This window comes from Dendrobates tinctorius, unplaced genomic scaffold, assembly GCF_039654945.1.
Source record: "Dendrobates tinctorius isolate UK_male_01 unplaced genomic scaffold, ASM3965494v1 ptg000099l, whole genome shotgun sequence".
In the NCBI taxonomy this organism is placed as follows: Eukaryota; Metazoa; Chordata; class Amphibia; order Anura; family Dendrobatidae; genus Dendrobates; species Dendrobates tinctorius.
In genome coordinates this window covers 9,180,313-9,202,045 of record NW_027361767.1, presented here as the reverse complement: position 1 = coordinate 9,202,045, position 21,733 = coordinate 9,180,313, and the positions used below count along the sequence as shown (strand labels likewise).

Sequence of the window (21,733 nt, the reverse complement as noted above, 5' to 3'; positions counted from 1 at the left end):
AATTATTTAGAAACAACAATACTAATGTTTTATCTCAGGAAGAGTTCAGAAATCAATATTTTGTGGAATAACCATGATTTTTAATCACAGCTTTCATGTGTCTTGGCATGCTTTCCACCAGTCTTTCACACTGCTTTTGGGTGACATTATGCCACTCCTGGTACAAAAATTTAAGCAGTTCTTCTTTGTTTGATGGCTTGTGACTATCCATCTTCCTCACATTCAAGAGGTTTTCAATGGGGTTCAGGTTTGGAGATTGGGCTGGCCATGACAGCGATTTGAGCTAGTGTTCCTTCATCCACACGTTGGTTTACCTAGCCGTGTGGCATGGTGCATTGTTCTGCTGGAAAAGCCAGTCCTCAGAGTTGGGGAACGTTTCCTGAGCAGAAGGAATCAACTATTTTTCCAGGATAACCTTGTATGTGGCTTGATTCACATGTCCTTCGCAAAGATTAACCTGCCCAATTCAAGCCTGGAAATTATGATTTTTGTGGAACTAGAGCAAGTCCAAAAAGGGGCAACAAAATTTAGTAACGGGATGGAAGAATTACGGTACCCAGCGAGATTATCAATGTAGAGAGCCCGGATAGCTCAGTCGGTAGAGCATCAGACTTTTAATCTGAGGGTCCAGGGTTCAAGTCCCTGTTCGGGCGTAAGGTTTTAATAAATGGTAATGTTATAGGTAATAGGTGAGGTCATCATGTGGGTGCAATGTGGGTGCAACAACTACAATACCCAGAGAGATTAGCAAAAAAGCATTATTTTGTCTCATAACCATTATGTGATCTCATAACCATGTATAAGTATATAAGGGGACAATACAAATATCTCTCCGAGGATCTGTTTATACCAAGGAAGGTGACGGTCACAACTGAGGGGTGATCTCATAACCATGTATAAGTATATAAGGGGACAATACAAATATCTCTCCGAGGATCTGTTTATACCAAGGAAGGTGACGGTCACAAGGGGGCATTCTCTGCATCTGGAGGAGAGAAGGTTTTTCCACCAACATAGAAAAGGATTCTTTACTGGTAGGGCAGGTAGAATCTGGAATTCCTTGTCTGAGGAGGTGGGGATGGCGAACTCAGTCAAGGGGTTCAAGAGAGGCCCGGATGTCTTCCTGCAGCGTAACAATATTGTATCTTGCAGTTATTAGGTTCTTTAGAAGGACGTAGATCTGGGGATTTCTTCTGACGGAATATAGGCTGAACTGGACGGACAAATGTCTTTTTTCGGCCTTGCTAACTACAGCTCTGGCAAAAATTAAGAGACCACTGCAAAATCTTCAGTTTGTCTTAATTTTCTCTTTATAGGTATATTTTTGAGTAAAATGTAAATTGCTCTTATATTCTATAAACTACTGACAACATGTCTTCGAATTTCCAAGCACTAAATTTTGTACTTATTTTCAGAAAATGAAAAATGGTCAAAATAGCAAAAAAAATGCAGTGCTTGCAGACCTCAAATAATGCTACGAAAACAAGTTCATAATTATTTAGAAACAACAATACTAATGTTTTATCTCAGGAAGAGTTCAGAAATCAATATTTTGTGGAATAACCATGATTTTTAATCACAGCTTTCATGTGTCTTGGCATGCTTTCCACCAGTCTTTCACACTGCTTTTGGGTGACATTATGCCACTCCTGGTACAAAAATTTAAGCAGTTCTTCTTTGTTTGATGGCTTGTGACTATCCATCTTCCTCACATTCAAGAGGTTTTCAATGGGGTTCAGGTTTGGAGATTGGGCTGGCCATGACAGCGATTTGAGCTAGTGTTCCTTCATCCACACGTTGGTTTACCTAGCCGTGTGGCATGGTGCATTGTTCTGCTGGAAAAGCCAGTCCTCAGAGTTGGGGAACGTTTCCTGAGCAGAAGGAATCAACTATTTTTCCAGGATAACCTTGTATGTGGCTTGATTCACATGTCCTTCGCAAAGATTAACCTGCCCAATTCAAGCCTGGAAATTATGATTTTTGTGGAACTAGAGCAAGTCCAAAAAGGGGCAACAAAATTTAGTAACGGGATGGAAGAATTACGGTACCCAGCGAGATTATCAATGTAGATTATAGCTCAGTCGGTAGAGCATCAGACTTTTAATCTGAGGGTCCAGGGTTCAAGTCCCTGTTCGGGCGTAAGGTTTTAATAAATGGTAATGTTATAGGTAATAGGTGAGGTCATCATGGGGGTACAATGTGGGTGCAATGTGGGTGCAACAACTACAATACCCAGAGAGATTAGCAAAAAAGTATTATTTTGTCTAGAAACTGAGGGGTGATCTCATAACCATGTATAAGTATATAAGGGGACAATACAAATATCTCTCCGAGGATCTGTTTATACCAAGGAAGGTGACGGTCACAAGGGGGCATTCTCTGCATCTGGAGGAGAGAAGGTTTTTCCACCAACATAGAAAAGGATTCTTTACTGGTAGGGCAGGGAGAATCTGGAATTCCTTGTCTGAGGAGGTGGGGATGGCGAACTCAGTCAAGGGGTTCAAGAGAGGCCCGGATGTCTTCCTGGACCGTAACAATATTGTATCTTGCAGTTATTAGGTTCTTTAGAAGGACGTAGATCTGGGGATTTCTTCTGACGGAATATAGGCTGAACTGGACGGACAAATGTCTTTTTTCGGCCTTGCTAACTACAGCTCTGGCAAAAATTAAGAGACCACTGCAAAATCTTCAGTTTGTCTTAATTTTCTCTTTATAGGTATATTTTTGAGTAAAATGTAAATTGCTCTTATATTCTATAAACTACTGACAACATGTCTTCGAATTTCCAAGCACTAAATTTTGTACTTATTTTCAGAAAATGAAAAATGGTCAAAATAGCAAAAAAAATGCAGTGCTTGCAGACCTCAAATAATGCTACGAAAACAAGTTCATAATTATTTAGAAACAACAATACTAATGTTTTATCTCAGGAAGAGTTCAGAAATCAATATTTTGTGGAATAACCATGATTTTTAATCACAGCTTTCATGTGTCTTGGCATGCTTTCCACCAGTCTTTCACACTGCTTTTGGGTGACATTATGCCACTCCTGGTACAAAAATTTAAGCAGTTCTTCTTTGTTTGATGGCTTGTGACTATCCATCTTCCTCACATTCAAGAGGTTTTCAATGGGGTTCAGGTTTGGAGATTGGGCTGGCCATGACAGCGATTTGAGCTAGTGTTCCTTCATCCACACGTTGGTTTACCTAGCCGTGTGGCATGGTGCATTGTTCTGCTGGAAAAGCCAGTCCTCAGAGTTGGGGAACGTTTCCTGAGCAGAAGGAATCAACTATTTTTCCAGGATAACCTTGTATGTGGCTTGATTCACATGTCCTTCGCAAAGATTAACCTGCCCAATTCAAGCCTGGAAATTATGATTTTTGTGGAACTAGAGCAAGTCCAAAAAGGGGCAACAAAATTTAGTAACGGGATGGAAGAATTACGGTACCCAGCGAGATTATCAATGTAGATTATAGCTCAGTCGGTAGAGCATCAGACTTTTAATCTGAGGGTCCAGGGTTCAAGTCCCTGTTCGGGCGTAAGGTTTTAATAAATGGTAATGTTATAGGTAATAGGTGAGGTCATCATGGGGGTACAATGTGGGTGCAATGTGGGTGCAACAACTACAATACCCAGAGAGATTAGCAAAAAAGTATTATTTTGTCTAGAAACTGAGGGGTGATCTCATAACCATGTATAAGTATATAAGGGGACAATACAAATATCTCTCCGAGGATCTGTTTATACCAAGGAAGGTGACGGTCACAAGGGGGCATTCTCTGCATCTGGAGGAGAGAAGGTTTTTCCACCAACATAGAAAAGGATTCTTTACTGGTAGGGCAGGGAGAATCTGGAATTCCTTGTCTGAGGAGGTGGGGATGGCGAACTCAGTCAAGGGGTTCAAGAGAGGCCCGGATGTCTTCCTGGACCGTAACAATATTGTATCTTGCAGTTATTAGGTTCTTTAGAAGGACGTAGATCTGGGGATTTCTTCTGACGGAATATAGGCTGAACTGGACGGACAAATGTCTTTTTTCGGCCTTGCTAACTACAGCTCTGGCAAAAATTAAGAGACCACTGCAAAATCTTCAGTTTGTCTTAATTTTCTCTTTATAGGTATATTTTTGAGTAAAATGTAAATTGCTCTTATATTCTATAAACTACTGACAACATGTCTTCGAATTTCCAAGCACTAAATTTTGTACTTATTTTCAGAAAATGAAAAATGGTCAAAATAGCAAAAAAAATGCAGTGCTTGCAGACCTCAAATAATGCTACGAAAACAAGTTCATAATTATTTAGAAACAACAATACTAATGTTTTATCTCAGGAAGAGTTCAGAAATCAATATTTTGTGGAATAACCATGATTTTTAATCACAGCTTTCATGTGTCTTGGCATGCTTTCCACCAGTCTTTCACACTGCTTTTGGGTGACATTATGCCACTCCTGGTACAAAAATTTAAGCAGTTCTTCTTTGTTTGATGGCTTGTGACTATCCATCTTCCTCACATTCAAGAGGTTTTCAATGGGGTTCAGGTTTGGAGATTGGGCTGGCCATGACAGCGATTTGAGCTAGTGTTCCTTCATCCACACGTTGGTTTACCTAGCCGTGTGGCATGGTGCATTGTTCTGCTGGAAAAGCCAGTCCTCAGAGTTGGGGAACGTTTCCTGAGCAGAAGGAATCAACTATTTTTCCAGGATAACCTTGTATGTGGCTTGATTCACATGTCCTTCGCAAAGATTAACCTGCCCAATTCAAGCCTGGAAATTATGATTTTTGTGGAACTAGAGCAAGTCCAAAAAGGGGCAACAAAATTTAGTAACGGGATGGAAGAATTACGGTACCCAGCGAGATTATCAATGTAGAGAGCCCGGATAGCTCAGTCGGTAGAGCATCAGACTTTTAATCTGAGGGTCCAGGGTTCAAGTCCCTGTTCGGGCGTAAGGTTTTAATAAATGGTAATGTTATAGGTAATAGGTGAGGTCATCGTGGGGGTACAATGTGGGTGCAATGTGGGTGCAACAACTACAATACCCAGAGAGATTAGCAAAAAAGTATTATTTTGTCTAGAAACTGAGGGGTGATCTCATAACCATGTATAAGTATATAAGGGGACAATACAAATATCTCTCCGAGGATCTGTTTATACCAAGGAAGGTGACGGTCACAAGGGGGCATTCTCTGCATCTGGAGGAGAGAAGGTTTTTCCACCAACATAGAAAAGGATTCTTTACTGGTAGGGCAGGGAGAATCTGGAATTCCTTGTCTGAGGAGGTGGGGATGGCGAACTCAGTCAAGGGGTTCAAGAGAGGCCCGGATGTCTTCCTGGACCGTAACAATATTGTATCTTGCAGTTATTAGGTTCTTTAGAAGGACGTAGATCTGGGGATTTCTTCTGACGGAATATAGGCTGAACTGGACGGACAAATGTCTTTTTTCGGCCTTGCTAACTACAGCTCTGGCAAAAATTAAGAGACCACTGCAAAATCTTCAGTTTGTCTTAATTTTCTCTTTATAGGTATATTTTTGAGTAAAATGTAAATTGCTCTTATATTCTATAAACTACTGACAACATGTCTTCGAATTTCCAAGCACTAAATTTTGTACTTATTTTCAGAAAATGAAAAATGGTCAAAATAGCAAAAAAAATGCAGTGCTTGCAGACCTCAAATAATGCTACGAAAACAAGTTCATAATTATTTAGAAACAACAATACTAATGTTTTATCTCAGGAAGAGTTCAGAAATCAATATTTTGTGGAATAACCATGATTTTTAATCACAGCTTTCATGTGTCTTGGCATGCTTTCCACCAGTCTTTCACACTGCTTTTGGGTGACATTATGCCACTCCTGGTACAAAAATTTAAGCAGTTCTTCTTTGTTTGATGGCTTGTGACTATCCATCTTCCTCACATTCAAGAGGTTTTCAATGGGGTTCAGGTTTGGAGATTGGGCTGGCCATGACAGCGATTTGAGCTAGTGTTCCTTCATCCACACGTTGGTTTACCTAGCCGTGTGGCATGGTGCATTGTTCTGCTGGAAAAGCCAGTCCTCAGAGTTGGGGAACGTTTCCTGAGCAGAAGGAATCAACTATTTTTCCAGGATAACCTTATATGTGGCTTGATTCACATGTCCTTCGCAAAGATTAACCTGCCCAATTCAAGCCTGGAAATTATGATTTTTGTGGAACTAGAGCAAGTCCAAAAAGGGGCAACAAAATTTAGTAACGGGATGGAAGAATTACGGTACCCAGCGAGATTATCAATGTAGAGAGCCCGGATAGCTCAGTCGGTAGAGCATCAGACTTTTAATCTGAGGGTCCAGGGTTCAAGTCCCTGTTCGGGCGTAAGGTTTTAATAAATGGTAATGTTATAGGTAATAGGTGAGGTCATCGTGGGGGTACAATGTGGGTGCAATGTGGGTGCAACAACTACAATACCCAGAGAGATTAGCAAAAAAGTATTATTTTGTCTAGAAACTGAGGGGTGATCTCATAACCATGTATAAGTATATAAGGGGACAATACAAATATCTCTCCGAGGATCTGTTTATACCAAGGAAGGTGACGGTCACAAGGGGGCATTCTCTGCATCTGGAGGAGAGAAGGTTTTTCCACCAACATAGAAAAGGATTCTTTACTGGTAGGGCAGGGAGAATCTGGAATTCCTTGTCTGAGGAGGTGGGGATGGCGAACTCAGTCAAGGGGTTCAAGAGAGGCCCGGATGTCTTCCTGGACCGTAACAATATTGTATCTTGCAGTTATTAGGTTCTTTAGAAGGACGTAGATCTGGGGATTTCTTCTGACGGAATATAGGCTGAACTGGACGGACAAATGTCTTTTTTCGGCCTTGCTAACTACAGCTCTGGCAAAAATTAAGAGACCACTGCAAAATCTTCAGTTTGTCTTAATTTTCTCTTTATAGGTATATTTTTGAGTAAAATGTAAATTGCTCTTATATTCTATAAACTACTGACAACATGTCTTCGAATTTCCAAGCACTAAATTTTGTACTTATTTTCAGAAAATGAAAAATGGTCAAAATAGCAAAAAAAATGCAGTGCTTGCAGACCTCAAATAATGCTACGAAAACAAGTTCATAATTATTTAGAAACAACAATACTAATGTTTTATCTCAGGAAGAGTTCAGAAATCAATATTTTGTGGAATAACCATGATTTTTAATCACAGCTTTCATGTGTCTTGGCATGCTTTCCACCAGTCTTTCACACTGCTTTTGGGTGACATTATGCCACTCCTGGTACAAAAATTTAAGCAGTTCTTCTTTGTTTGATGGCTTGTGACTATCCATCTTCCTCACATTCAAGAGGTTTTCAATGGGGTTCAGGTTTGGAGATTGGGCTGGCCATGACAGCGATTTGAGCTAGTGTTCCTTCATCCACACGTTGGTTTACCTAGCCGTGTGGCATGGTGCATTGTTCTGCTGGAAAAGCCAGTCCTCAGAGTTGGGGAACGTTTCCTGAGCAGAAGGAATCAACTATTTTTCCAGGATAACCTTGTATGTGGCTTGATTCACATGTCCTTCGCAAAGATTAACCTGCCCAATTCAAGCCTGGAAATTATGATTTTTGTGGAACTAGAGCAAGTCCAAAAAGGGGCAACAAAATTTAGTAACGGGATGGAAGAATTACGGTACCCAGCGAGATTATCAATGTAGAGAGCCCGGATAGCTCAGTCGGTAGAGCATCAGACTTTTAATCTGAGGGTCCAGGGTTCAAGTCCCTGTTCGGGCGTAAGGTTTTAATAAATGGTAATGTTATAGGTAATAGGTGAGGTCATCATGGGGGTACAATGTGGGTGCAGCAACTACAATACCCAGAGAGATTAGCAAAAAAGTATTATTTTGTCTAGAAACTGAGGGGTGATCTCATAACCATGTATAAGTATATAAGGGGACAATACAAATATCTCTCCGAGGATCTGTTTATACCAAGGAAGGTGACGGTCACAAGGGGGCATTCTCTGCATCTGGAGGAGAGAAGGTTTTTCCACCAACATAGAAAAGGATTCTTTACTGGTAGGGCAGGGAGAATCTGGAATTCCTTGTCTGAGGAGGTGGGGATGGCGAACTCAGTCAAGGGGTTCAAGAGAGGCCCGGATGTCTTCCTGGACCGTAACAATATTGTATCTTGCAGTTATTAGGTTCTTTAGAAGGACGTAGATCTGGGGATTTCTTCTGACGGAATATAGGCTGAACTGGACGGACAAATGTCTTTTTTCGGCCTTGCTAACTACAGCTCTGGCAAAAATTAAGAGACCACTGCAAAATCTTCAGTTTGTCTTAATTTTCTCTTTATAGGTATATTTTTGAGTAAAATGTAAATTGCTCTTATATTCTATAAACTACTGACAACATGTCTTCGAATTTCCAAGCACTAAATTTTGTACTTATTTTCAGAAAATGAAAAATGGTCAAAATAGCAAAAAAAATGCAGTGCTTGCAGACCTCAAATAATGCTACGAAAACAAGTTCATAATTATTTAGAAACAACAATACTAATGTTTTATCTCAGGAAGAGTTCAGAAATCAATATTTTGTGGAATAACCATGATTTTTAATCACAGCTTTCATGTGTCTTGGCATGCTTTCCACCAGTCTTTCACACTGCTTTTGGGTGACATTATGCCACTCCTGGTACAAAAATTTAAGCAGTTCTTCTTTGTTTGATGGCTTGTGACTATCCATCTTCCTCACATTCAAGAGGTTTTCAATGGGGTTCAGGTTTGGAGATTGGGCTGGCCATGACAGCGATTTGAGCTAGTGTTCCTTCATCCACACGTTGGTTTACCTAGCCGTGTGGCATGGTGCATTGTTCTGCTGGAAAAGCCAGTCCTCAGAGTTGGGGAACGTTTCCTGAGCAGAAGGAATCAACTATTTTTCCAGGATAACCTTATATGTGGCTTGATTCACATGTCCTTCGCAAAGATTAACCTGCCCAATTCAAGCCTGGAAATTATGATTTTTGTGGAACTAGAGCAAGTCCAAAAAGGGGCAACAAAATTTAGTAACGGGATGGAAGAATTACGGTACCCAGCGAGATTATCAATGTAGATTATAGCTCAGTCGGTAGAGCATCAGACTTTTAATCTGAGGGTCCAGGGTTCAAGTCCCTGTTCGGGCGTAAGGTTTTAATAAATGGTAATGTTATAGGTAATAGGTGAGGTCATCATGGGGGTACAATGTGGGTGCAACAACTACAATACCCAGAGAGATTAGCAAAAAAGTATTATTTTGTCTAGAAACTGAGGGGTGATCTCATAACCATGTATAAGTATATAAGGGGACAATACAAATATCTCTCCGAGGATCTGTTTATACCAAGGAAGGTGACGGTCACAAGGGGGCATTCTCTGCATCTGGAGGAGAGAAGGTTTTTCCACCAACATAGAAAAGGATTCTTTACTGGTAGGGCAGGGAGAATCTGGAATTCCTTGTCTGAGGAGGTGGGGATGGCGAACTCAGTCAAGGGGTTCAAGAGAGGCCCGGATGTCTTCCTGGACCGTAACAATATTGTATCTTGCAGTTATTAGGTTCTTTAGAAGGACGTAGATCTGGGGATTTCTTCTGACGGAATATAGGCTGAACTGGACGGACAAATGTCTTTTTTCGGCCTTGCTAACTACAGCTCTGGCAAAAATTAAGAGACCACTGCAAAATCTTCAGTTTGTCTTAATTTTCTCTTTATAGGTATATTTTTGAGTAAAATGTAAATTGCTCTTATATTCTATAAACTACTGACAACATGTCTTCGAATTTCCAAGCACTAAATTTTGTACTTATTTTCAGAAAATGAAAAATGGTCAAAATAGCAAAAAAAATGCAGTGCTTGCAGACCTCAAATAATGCTACGAAAACAAGTTCATAATTATTTAGAAACAACAATACTAATGTTTTATCTCAGGAAGAGTTCAGAAATCAATATTTTGTGGAATAACCATGATTTTTAATCACAGCTTTCATGTGTCTTGGCATGCTTTCCACCAGTCTTTCACACTGCTTTTGGGTGACATTATGCCACTCCTGGTACAAAAATTTAAGCAGTTCTTCTTTGTTTGATGGCTTGTGACTATCCATCTTCCTCACATTCAAGAGGTTTTCAATGGGGTTCAGGTTTGGAGATTGGGCTGGCCATGACAGCGATTTGAGCTAGTGTTCCTTCATCCACACGTTGGTTTACCTAGCCGTGTGGCATGGTGCATTGTTCTGCTGGAAAAGCCAGTCCTCAGAGTTGGGGAACGTTTCCTGAGCAGAAGGAATCAACTATTTTTCCAGGATAACCTTGTATGTGGCTTGATTCACATGTCCTTCGCAAAGATTAACCTGCCCAATTCAAGCCTGGAAATTATGATTTTTGTGGAACTAGAGCAAGTCCAAAAAGGGGCAACAAAATTTAGTAACGGGATGGAAGAATTACGGTACCCAGCGAGATTATCAATGTAGAGAGCCCGGATAGCTCAGTCGGTAGAGCATCAGACTTTTAATCTGAGGGTCCAGGGTTCAAGTCCCTGTTCGGGCGTAAGGTTTTAATAAATGGTAATGTTATAGGTAATAGGTGAGGTCATCGTGGGGGTACAATGTGGGTGCAATGTGGGTGCAACAACTACAATACCCAGAGAGATTAGCAAAAAAGTATTATTTTGTCTAGAAACTGAGGGGTGATCTCATAACCATGTATAAGTATATAAGGGGACAATACAAATATCTCTCCGAGGATCTGTTTATACCAAGGAAGGTGACGGTCACAAGGGGGCATTCTCTGCATCTGGAGGAGAGAAGGTTTTTCCACCAACATAGAAAAGGATTCTTTACTGGTAGGGCAGGGAGAATCTGGAATTCCTTGTCTGAGGAGGTGGGGATGGCGAACTCAGTCAAGGGGTTCAAGAGAGGCCCGGATGTCTTCCTGGACCGTAACAATATTGTATCTTGCAGTTATTAGGTTCTTTAGAAGGACGTAGATCTGGGGATTTCTTCTGACGGAATATAGGCTGAACTGGACGGACAAATGTCTTTTTTCGGCCTTGCTAACTACAGCTCTGGCAAAAATTAAGAGACCACTGCAAAATCTTCAGTTTGTCTTAATTTTCTCTTTATAGGTATATTTTTGAGTAAAATGTAAATTGCTCTTATATTCTATAAACTACTGACAACATGTCTTCGAATTTCCAAGCACTAAATTTTGTACTTATTTTCAGAAAATGAAAAATGGTCAAAATAGCAAAAAAAATGCAGTGCTTGCAGACCTCAAATAATGCTACGAAAACAAGTTCATAATTATTTAGAAACAACAATACTAATGTTTTATCTCAGGAAGAGTTCAGAAATCAATATTTTGTGGAATAACCATGATTTTTAATCACAGCTTTCATGTGTCTTGGCATGCTTTCCACCAGTCTTTCACACTGCTTTTGGGTGACATTATGCCACTCCTGGTACAAAAATTTAAGCAGTTCTTCTTTGTTTGATGGCTTGTGACTATCCATCTTCCTCACATTCAAGAGGTTTTCAATGGGGTTCAGGTTTGGAGATTGGGCTGGCCATGACAGCGATTTGAGCTAGTGTTCCTTCATCCACACGTTGGTTTACCTAGCCGTGTGGCATGGTGCATTGTTCTGCTGGAAAAGCCAGTCCTCAGAGTTGGGGAACGTTTCCTGAGCAGAAGGAATCAACTATTTTTCCAGGATAACCTTATATGTGGCTTGATTCACATGTCCTTCGCAAAGATTAACCTGCCCAATTCAAGCCTGGAAATTATGATTTTTGTGGAACTAGAGCAAGTCCAAAAAGGGGCAACAAAATTTAGTAACGGGATGGAAGAATTACGGTACCCAGCGAGATTATCAATACCCAGAGAGATTAGCAAAAAAGTATTATTTTGTCTAGAAACTGAGGGGTGATCTCATAACCATGTATAAGTATATAAGGGGACAATACAAATATCTCTCCGAGGATCTGTTTATACCAAGGAAGGTGACGGTCACAAGGGGGCATTCTCTGCATCTGGAGGAGAGAAGGTTTTTCCACCAACATAGAAAAGGATTCTTTACTGGTAGGGCAGGGAGAATCTGGAATTCCTTGTCTGAGGAGGTGGGGATGGCGAACTCAGTCAAGGGGTTCAAGAGAGGCCCGGATGTCTTCCTGGACCGTAACAATATTGTATCTTGCAGTTATTAGGTTCTTTAGAAGGACGTAGATCTGGGGATTTCTTCTGACGGAATATAGGCTGAACTGGACGGACAAATGTCTTTTTTCGGCCTTGCTAACTACAGCTCTGGCAAAAATTAAGAGACCACTGCAAAATCTTCAGTTTGTCTTAATTTTCTCTTTATAGGTATATTTTTGAGTAAAATGTAAATTGCTCTTATATTCTATAAACTACTGACAACATGTCTTCGAATTTCCAAGCACTAAATTTTGTACTTATTTTCAGAAAATGAAAAATGGTCAAAATAGCAAAAAAAATGCAGTGCTTGCAGACCTCAAATAATGCTACGAAAACAAGTTCATAATTATTTAGAAACAACAATACTAATGTTTTATCTCAGGAAGAGTTCAGAAATCAATATTTTGTGGAATAACCATGATTTTTAATCACAGCTTTCATGTGTCTTGGCATGCTTTCCACCAGTCTTTCACACTGCTTTTGGGTGACATTATGCCACTCCTGGTACAAAAATTTAAGCAGTTCTTCTTTGTTTGATGGCTTGTGACTATCCATCTTCCTCACATTCAAGAGGTTTTCAATGGGGTTCAGGTTTGGAGATTGGGCTGGCCATGACAGCGATTTGAGCTAGTGTTCCTTCATCCACACGTTGGTTTACCTAGCCGTGTGGCATGGTGCATTGTTCTGCTGGAAAAGCCAGTCCTCAGAGTTGGGGAACGTTTCCTGAGCAGAAGGAATCAACTATTTTTCCAGGATAACCTTGTATGTGGCTTGATTCACATGTCCTTCGCAAAGATTAACCTGCCCAATTCAAGCCTGGAAATTATGATTTTTGTGGAACTAGAGCAAGTCCAAAAAGGGGCAACAAAATTTAGTAACGGGATGGAAGAATTACGGTACCCAGCGAGATTATCAATGTAGAGAGCCCGGATAGCTCAGTCGGTAGAGCATCAGACTTTTAATCTGAGGGTCCAGGGTTCAAGTCCCTGTTCGGGCGTAAGGTTTTAATAAATGGTAATGTTATAGGTAATAGGTGAGGTCATCATGGGGGTACAATGTGGGTGCAGCAACTACAATACCCAGAGAGATTAGCAAAAAAGTATTATTTTGTCTAGAAACTGAGGGGTGATCTCATAACCATGTATAAGTATATAAGGGGACAATACAAATATCTCTCCGAGGATCTGTTTATACCAAGGAAGGTGACGGTCACAAGGGGGCATTCTCTGCATCTGGAGGAGAGAAGGTTTTTCCACCAACATAGAAAAGGATTCTTTACTGGTAGGGCAGGGAGAATCTGGAATTCCTTGTCTGAGGAGGTGGGGATGGCGAACTCAGTCAAGGGGTTCAAGAGAGGCCCGGATGTCTTCCTGGACCGTAACAATATTGTATCTTGCAGTTATTAGGTTCTTTAGAAGGACGTAGATCTGGGGATTTCTTCTGACGGAATATAGGCTGAACTGGACGGACAAATGTCTTTTTTCGGCCTTGCTAACTACAGCTCTGGCAAAAATTAAGAGACCACTGCAAAATCTTCAGTTTGTCTTAATTTTCTCTTTATAGGTATATTTTTGAGTAAAATGTAAATTGCTCTTATATTCTATAAACTACTGACAACATGTCTTCGAATTTCCAAGCACTAAATTTTGTACTTATTTTCAGAAAATGAAAAATGGTCAAAATAGCAAAAAAAATGCAGTGCTTGCAGACCTCAAATAATGCTACGAAAACAAGTTCATAATTATTTAGAAACAACAATACTAATGTTTTATCTCAGGAAGAGTTCAGAAATCAATATTTTGTGGAATAACCATGATTTTTAATCACAGCTTTCATGTGTCTTGGCATGCTTTCCACCAGTCTTTCACACTGCTTTTGGGTGACATTATGCCACTCCTGGTACAAAAATTTAAGCAGTTCTTCTTTGTTTGATGGCTTGTGACTATCCATCTTCCTCACATTCAAGAGGTTTTCAATGGGGTTCAGGTTTGGAGATTGGGCTGGCCATGACAGCGATTTGAGCTAGTGTTCCTTCATCCACACGTTGGTTTACCTAGCCGTGTGGCATGGTGCATTGTTCTGCTGGAAAAGCCAGTCCTCAGAGTTGGGGAACGTTTCCTGAGCAGAAGGAATCAACTATTTTTCCAGGATAACCTTATATGTGGCTTGATTCACATGTCCTTCGCAAAGATTAACCTGCCCAATTCAAGCCTGGAAATTATGATTTTTGTGGAACTAGAGCAAGTCCAAAAAGGGGCAACAAAATTTAGTAACGGGATGGAAGAATTACGGTACCCAGCGAGATTATCAATGTAGAGAGCCCGGATAGCTCAGTCGGTAGAGCATCAGACTTTTAATCTGAGGGTCCAGGGTTCAAGTCCCTGTTCGGGCGTAAGGTTTTAATAAATGGTAATGTTATAGGTAATAGGTGAGGTCATCGTGGGGGTGCAATGTGGGTGCAACAACTACAATACCCAGAGAGATTAGCAAAAAAGTATTATTTTGTCTAGAAACTGAGGGGTGATCTCATAACCATGTATAAGTATATAAGGGGACAATACAAATATCTCTCCGAGGATCTGTTTATACCAAGGAAGGTGACGGTCACAAGGGGGCATTCTCTGCATCTGGAGGAGAGAAGGTTTTTCCACCAACATAGAAAAGGATTCTTTACTGGTAGGGCAGGGAGAATCTGGAATTCCTTGTCTGAGGAGGTGGGGATGGCGAACTCAGTCAAGGGGTTCAAGAGAGGCCCGGATGTCTTCCTGGACCGTAACAATATTGTATCTTGCAGTTATTAGGTTCTTTAGAAGGACGTAGATCTGGGGATTTCTTCTGACGGAATATAGGCTGAACTGGACGGACAAATGTCTTTTTTCGGCCTTGCTAACTACAGCTCTGGCAAAAATTAAGAGACCACTGCAAAATCTTCAGTTTGTCTTAATTTTCTCTTTATAGGTATATTTTTGAGTAAAATGTAAATTGCTCTTATATTCTATAAACTACTGACAACATGTCTTCGAATTTCCAAGCACTAAATTTTGTACTTATTTTCAGAAAATGAAAAATGGTCAAAATAGCAAAAAAAATGCAGTGCTTGCAGACCTCAAATAATGCTACGAAAACAAGTTCATAATTATTTAGAAACAACAATACTAATGTTTTATCTCAGGAAGAGTTCAGAAATCAATATTTTGTGGAATAACCATGATTTTTAATCACAGCTTTCATGTGTCTTGGCATGCTTTCCACCAGTCTTTCACACTGCTTTTGGGTGACATTATGCCACTCCTGGTACAAAAATTTAAGCAGTTCTTCTTTGTTTGATGGCTTGTGACTATCCATCTTCCTCACATTCAAGAGGTTTTCAATGGGGTTCAGGTTTGGAGATTGGGCTGGCCATGACAGCGATTTGAGCTAGTGTTCCTTCATCCACACGTTGGTTTACCTAGCCGTGTGGCATGGTGCATTGTTCTGCTGGAAAAGCCAGTCCTCAGAGTTGGGGAACGTTTCCTGAGCAGAAGGAATCAACTATTTTTCCAGGATAACCTTATATGTGGCTTGATTCACATGTCCTTCGCAAAGATTAACCTGCCCAATTCAAGCCTGGAAATTATGATTTTTGTGGAACTAGAGCAAGTCCAAAAAGGGGCAACAAAATTTAGTAACGGGATGGAAGAATTACGGTACCCAGCGAGATTATCAATGTAGAGAGCCCGGATAGCTCAGTCGGTAGAGCATCAGACTTTTAATCTGAGGGTCCAGGGTTCAAGTCCCTGTTCGGGCGTAAGGTTTTAATAAATGGTAATGTTATAGGTAATAGGTGAGGTCATCGTGGGGGTACAATGTGGGTGCAATGTGGGTGCAACAACTACAATACCCAGAGAGATTAGCAAAAAAGTATTATTTTGTCTAGAAACTGAGGGGTGATCTCATAACCATGTATAAGTATATAATAGGTGAGGTCATCATGGGGGTACAATGTGGGTGCAGCAACTACAATACCCAGAGAGATTAGCAAAAAAGTATTATTTTGTCTAGAAACTGAGGGGTGATCTCATAACCATGTATAAGTATATAAGGGGACAATACAAATATCTCTCCGAGGATCTGTTTATACCAAGGAAGGTGACGGTCACAAGGGGGCATTCTCTGCATCTGGAGGAGAGAAGGTTTTTCCACCAACATAGAAAAGGATTCTTTACTGGTAGGGCAGGGAGAATCTGGAATTCCTTGTCTGAGGAGGTGGGGATGGCGAACTCAGTCAAGGGGTTCAAGAGAGGCCCGGTTGTCTTCCTGGACCGTAACAATATTGTATCTTGCAGTTATTAGGTTCTTTAGAAGGACGTAGATCTGGGGATTTCTTCTGACGGAATATAGGCTGAACTGGACGGACAAATGTCTTTTTTCGGCCTTGCTAACTACAGCTCTGGCAAAAATTAAGAGACCACTGCAAAATCTTCAGTTTGTCTTAATTTTCTCTTTATAGGTATATTTTTGAGTAAAATGTAAATTGCTCTTATATTCTATAAACTACTGACAACATGTCTTCGAATTTCCAAGCACTAAATTTTGTACTTATTTTCAGAAAATGAAAAATGGTCAAAATAGCAAAAAAAATGCAGTGCTTGCAGACCTCAAATAATGCTACGAAAACAAGTTCATAATTATTTAGAAACAACAATACTAATGTTTTATCTCAGGAAGAGTTCAGAAATCAATATTTTGTGGAATAACCATGATTTTTAATCACAGCTTTCATGTGTCTTGGCATGCTTTCCACCAGTCTTTCACACTGCTTTTGGGTGACATTATGCCACTCCTGGTACAAAAATTTAAGCAGTTCTTCTTTGTTTGATGGCTTGTGACTATCCATCTTCCTCACATTCAAGAGGTTTTCAATGGGGTTCAGGTTTGGAGATTGGGCTGGCCATGACAGCGATTTGAGCTAGTGTTCCTTCATCCACACGTTGGTTTACCTAGCCGTGTGGCATGGTGCATTGTTCTGCTGGAAAAGCCAGTCCTCAGAGTTGGGGAACGTTTCCTGAGCAGAAGGAATCAACTATTTTTCCAGGATAACCTTGTATGTGGCTTGATTCACATGTCCTTCGCAAAGATTAACCTGCCCAATTCAAGCCTGGAAATTATGATTTTTGTGGAACTAGAGCAAGTCCAAAAAGGGGCAACAAAATTTAGTAACGGGATGGAAGAATTACGGTACCCAGCGAGATTATCAATGTAGAGAGCCCGGATAGCTCAGTCGGTAGAGCATCAGACTTTTAATCTGAGGGCGTAAGGTTTTAATAAATGGTAATGTTATAGGTAATAGGTGAGGTCATCATGGGGGTACAATGTGGGTGCAGCAACTACAATACCCAGAGAGATTAGCAAAAAAGTATTATTTTGTCTAGAAACTGAGGGGTGATCTCATAACCATGTATAAGTATATAAGGGGACAATACAAATATCTCTCCGAGGATCTGTTTATACCAAGGAAGGTGACGGTCACAAGGGGGCATTCTCTGCATCTGGAGGAGAGAAGGTTTTTCCACCAACATAGAAAAGGATTCTTTACTGGTAGGGCAGGGAGAATCTGGAATTCCTTGTCTGAGGAGGTGGGGATGGCGAACTCAGTCAAGGGGTTCAAGAGAGGCCCGGATGTCTTCCTGGACCGTAACAATATTGTATCTTGCAGTTATTAGGTTCTTTAGAAGGACGTAGATCTGGGGATTTCTTCTGACGGAATATAGGCTGAACTGGACGGACAAATGTCTTTTTTCGGCCTTGCTAACTACAGCTCTGGCAAAAATTAAGAGACCACTGCAAAATCTTCAGTTTGTCTTAATTTTCTCTTTATAGGTATATTTTTGAGTAAAATGTAAATTGCTCTTATATTCTATAAACTACTGACAACATGTCTTCGAATTTCCAAGCACTAAATTTTGTACTTATTTTCAGAAAATGAAAAATGGTCAAAATAGCAAAAAAAATGCAGTGCTTGCAGACCTCAAATAATGCTACGAAAACAAGTTCATAATTATTTAGAAACAACAATACTAATGTTTTATCTCAGGAAGAGTTCAGAAATCAATATTTTGTGGAATAACCATGATTTTTAATCACAGCTTTCATGTGTCTTGGCATGCTTTCCACCAGTCTTTCACACTGCTTTTGGGTGACATTATGCCACTCCTGGTACAAAAATTTAAGCAGTTCTTCTTTGTTTGATGGCTTGTGACTATCCATCTTCCTCACATTCAAGAGGTTTTCAATGGGGTTCAGGTTTGGAGATTGGGCTGGCCATGACAGCGATTTGAGCTAGTGTTCCTTCATCCACACGTTGGTTTACCTAGCCGTGTGGCATGGTGCATTGTTCTGCTGGAAAAGCCAGTCCTCAGAGTTGGGGAACGTTTCCTGAGCAGAAGGAATCAACTATTTTTCCAGGATAACCTTGTATGTGGCTTGATTCACATGTCCTTCGCAAAGATTAACCTGCCCAATTCAAGCCTGGAAATTATGATTTTTGTGGAACTAGAGCAAGTCCAAAAAGGGGCAACAAAATTTAGTAACGGGATGGAAGAATTACGGTACCCAGCGAGATTATCAATGTAGAGAGCCCGGATAGCTCAGTCGGTAGAGCATCAGACTTTTAATCTGAGGGTCCAGGGTTCAAGTCCCTGTTCGGGCGTAAGGTTTTAATAAATGGTAATGTTATAGGTAATAGGTGAGGTCATCATGGGGGTACAATGTGGGTGCAGCAACTACAATACCCAGAGAGATTAGCAAAAAAGTATTATTTTGTCTAGAAACTGAGGGGTGATCTCATAACCATGTATAAGTATATAAGGGGACAATACAAATATCTCTCCGAGGATCTGTTTATACCAAGGAAGGTGACGGTCACAAGGGGGCATTCTCTGCATCTGGAGGAGAGAAGGTTTTTCCACCAACATAGAAAAGGATTCTTTACTGGTAGGGCAGGGAGAATCTGGAATTCCTTGTCTGAGGAGGTGGGGATGGCGAACTCAGTCAAGGGGTTCAAGAGAGGCCCGGATGTCTTCCTGGACCGTAACAATATTGTATCTTGCAGTTATTAGGTTCTTTAGAAGGACGTAGATCTGGGGATTTCTTCTGACGGAATATAGGCTGAACTGGACGGACAAATGTCTTTTTTCGGCCTTGCTAACTACAGCTCTGGCAAAAATTAAGAGACCACTGCAAAATCTTCAGTTTGTCTTAATTTTCTCTTTATAGGTATATTTTTGAGTAAAATGTAAATTGCTCTTATATTCTATAAACTACTGACAACATGTCTTCGAATTTCCAAGCACTAAATTTTGTACTTATTTTCAGAAAATGAAAAATGGTCAAAATAGCAAAAAAAATGCAGTGCTTGCAGACCTCAAATAATGCTACGAAAACAAGTTCATAATTATTTAGAAACAACAATACTAATGTTTTATCTCAGGAAGAGTTCAGAAATCAATATTTTGTGGAATAACCATGATTTTTAATCACAGCTTTCATGTGTCTTGGCATGCTTTCCACCAGTCTTTCACACTGCTTTTGGGTGACATTATGCCACTCCTGGTACAAAAATTTAAGCAGTTCTTCTTTGTTTGATGGCTTGTGACTATCCATCTTCCTCACATTCAAGAGGTTTTCAATGGGGTTCAGGTTTGGAGATTGGGCTGGCCATGACAGCGATTTGAGCTAGTGTTCCTTCATCCACACGTTGGTTTACCTAGCCGTGTGGCATGGTGCATTGTTCTGCTGGAAAAGCCAGTCCTCAGAGTTGGGGAACGTTTCCTGAGCAGAAGGAATCAACTATTTTTCCAGGATAACCTTGTATGTGGCTTGATTCACATGTCCTTCGCAAAGATTAACCTGCCCAATTCAAGCCTGGAAATTATGATTTTTGTGGAACTAGAGCAAGTCCAAAAAGGGGCAACAAAATTTAGTAACGGGATGGAAGAATTACGGTACCCAGCGAGATTATCAATGTAGAGAGCCCGGATACAGGGTTCAAGTCCCTGTTCGGGCGCAAGGTTTTAATAAATGGTAATGTTATAGGTAATAGGTGAGGTCATCATGGGGGTACAATGTGGGTGCAGCAACTACAATACCCAGAGAGATTAGCAAAAAAGTATTATTTTGTCTAGAAACTGAGGGGTGATCTCATAACCATGTATAAGTATATAAGGGGACAATACAAATATCTCTCCGAGGATCTGTTTATACCAAGGAAGGTGACGGTCACAAGGGGGCATTCTCTGCATCTGGAGGAGAGAAGGTTTTTCCACCAACATAGAAAAGGATTCTTTACTGGTAGGGCAGGGAGAATCTGGAATTCCTTGTCTGAGGAGGTGGGGATGGCGAACTCAGTCAAGGGGTTCAAGAGAGGCCCGGATGTCTTCCTGGAGCGTAACAATATTGTATCTTGCAGTTATTAGGTTCTTTAGAAGGACGTAGATCTGGGGATTTCTTCTGACGGAATATAGGCTGAACTGGACGGACAAATGTCTTTTTTCGGCCTTGCTAACTACAGCTCTGGCAAAAATTAAGAGACCACTGCAAAATCTTCAGTTTGTCTTAATTTTCTCTTTATAGGTATATTTTTGAGTAAAATGTAAATTGCTCTTATATTCTATAAACTACTGACAACATGTCTTCGAATTTCCAAGCACTAAATTTTGTACTTATTTTCAGAAAATGAAAAATGGTCAAAATAGCAAAAAAAATGCAGTGCTTGCAGACCTCAAATAATGCTACGAAAACAAGTTCATAATTATTTAGAAACAACAATACTAATGTTTTATCTCAGGAAGAGTTCAGAAATCAATATTTTGTGGAATAACCATGATTTTTAATCACAGCTTTCATGTGTCTTGGCATGCTTTCCACCAGTCTTTCACACTGCTTTTGGGTGACATTATGCCACTCCTGGTACAAAAATTTAAGCAGTTCTTCTTTGTTTGATGGCTTGTGACTATCCATCTTCCTCACATTCAAGAGGTTTTCAATGGGGTTCAGGTTTGGAGATTGGGCTGGCCATGACAGCGATTTGAGCTAGTGTTCCTTCATCCACACGTTGGTTTACCTAGCCGTGTGGCATGGTGCATTGTTCTGCTGGAAAAGCCAGTCCTCAGAGTTGGGGAACGTTTCCTGAGCAGAAGGAATCAACTATTTTTCCAGGATAACCTTGTATGTGGCTTGATTCACATGTCCTTCGCAAAGATTAACCTGCCCAATTCAAGCCTGGAAATTATGATTTTTGTGGAACTAGAGCAAGTCCAAAAAGGGGCAACAAAATTTAGTAACGGGATGGAAGAATTACGGTACCCAGCGAGATTATCAATGTAGAGAGCCCGGATACAGGGTTCAAGTCCCTGTTCGGGCGCAAGGTTTTAATAAATGGTAATGTTATAGGTAATAGGTGAGGTCATCATGGGGGTACAATGTGGGTGCAGCAACTACAATACCCAGAGAGATTAGCAAAAAAGTATTATTTTGTCTAGAAACTGAGGGGTGATCTCATAACCATGTAT

General features: G+C 40.4%; 9 non-coding genes across 9 annotated transcripts; all 9 read left to right on the top strand.

Moving 5' to 3' along the window:
• The first annotated feature begins 580 nt into the window (after nt 1-580).
• On the top strand, nt 581-653 carry TRNAK-UUU (transfer RNA lysine (anticodon UUU)). The gene has a single exon. It is a non-coding gene; the product is annotated as a tRNA-Lys (tRNA).
• A 4,219-nt stretch (nt 654-4,872) lies between these two features.
• Nucleotides 4,873-4,945, top strand: TRNAK-UUU (transfer RNA lysine (anticodon UUU)). Its single transcript has one exon. It is a non-coding gene; the product is annotated as a tRNA-Lys (tRNA).
• Nucleotides 4,946-6,278: 1,333 nt separating this feature from the next.
• Nucleotides 6,279-6,351, top strand: TRNAK-UUU (transfer RNA lysine (anticodon UUU)). The gene has a single exon. It is a non-coding gene; the product is annotated as a tRNA-Lys (tRNA).
• A 1,333-nt stretch (nt 6,352-7,684) lies between these two features.
• On the top strand, nt 7,685-7,757 carry TRNAK-UUU (transfer RNA lysine (anticodon UUU)). Its single transcript has one exon. It is a non-coding gene; the product is annotated as a tRNA-Lys (tRNA).
• A 2,711-nt stretch (nt 7,758-10,468) lies between these two features.
• TRNAK-UUU (transfer RNA lysine (anticodon UUU)) lies at nt 10,469-10,541 on the top strand. The gene has a single exon. It is a non-coding gene; the product is annotated as a tRNA-Lys (tRNA).
• Nucleotides 10,542-13,109: 2,568 nt separating this feature from the next.
• Nucleotides 13,110-13,182, top strand: TRNAK-UUU (transfer RNA lysine (anticodon UUU)). The gene has a single exon. It is a non-coding gene; the product is annotated as a tRNA-Lys (tRNA).
• Nucleotides 13,183-14,504: 1,322 nt separating this feature from the next.
• On the top strand, nt 14,505-14,577 carry TRNAK-UUU (transfer RNA lysine (anticodon UUU)). Its single transcript has one exon. It is a non-coding gene; the product is annotated as a tRNA-Lys (tRNA).
• A 1,322-nt stretch (nt 14,578-15,899) lies between these two features.
• TRNAK-UUU (transfer RNA lysine (anticodon UUU)) lies at nt 15,900-15,972 on the top strand. Its single transcript has one exon. It is a non-coding gene; the product is annotated as a tRNA-Lys (tRNA).
• Nucleotides 15,973-18,800: 2,828 nt separating this feature from the next.
• Nucleotides 18,801-18,873, top strand: TRNAK-UUU (transfer RNA lysine (anticodon UUU)). Its single transcript has one exon. It is a non-coding gene; the product is annotated as a tRNA-Lys (tRNA).
• The last annotated feature ends 2,860 nt before the right edge of the window (nt 18,874-21,733 follow it).